This window comes from Penaeus monodon, chromosome 19, assembly GCF_015228065.2.
Source record: "Penaeus monodon isolate SGIC_2016 chromosome 19, NSTDA_Pmon_1, whole genome shotgun sequence".
In the NCBI taxonomy this organism is placed as follows: Eukaryota; Metazoa; Arthropoda; class Malacostraca; order Decapoda; family Penaeidae; genus Penaeus; species Penaeus monodon.
Window position 1 is genome coordinate 36,961,559 of NC_051404.1, and position 256 is coordinate 36,961,814.

The 256-nt window shown below is 38.7% G+C and overlaps 1 protein-coding gene across 2 annotated transcripts in view; it reads left to right on the forward strand.

Annotated features, from left to right (window-relative positions):
* Nucleotides 1–256, forward strand: part of LOC119585211 (tonsoku-like protein) — a 9,557-nt gene that overhangs the window by 1,056 nt on the left and 8,245 nt on the right. The window lies entirely within an intron of this gene.

The window sequence follows — 256 nt, forward strand, 5'->3', positions numbered from 1 at the left end:
ATAGGATTGCATCAAGTGATGTTATAGTCTCTGCACTTTGTCAAAAACTAACAATACTCAGCCCCATATATTTTAGAAATACAGAGCCTGAGGTGCTTCCTTATTGGACAATAAATTGCCAGTAGGGTTTATAAACTCTTGTCTTGTGAGAATACACCACTGAAGCATGGAGTGTGGGAGCCATGGCATAGTCTGATGCTTAGATTAGCAAACCTTGATAAACACTTATGGGCTTACTCTTATTTTGTGCAGGATA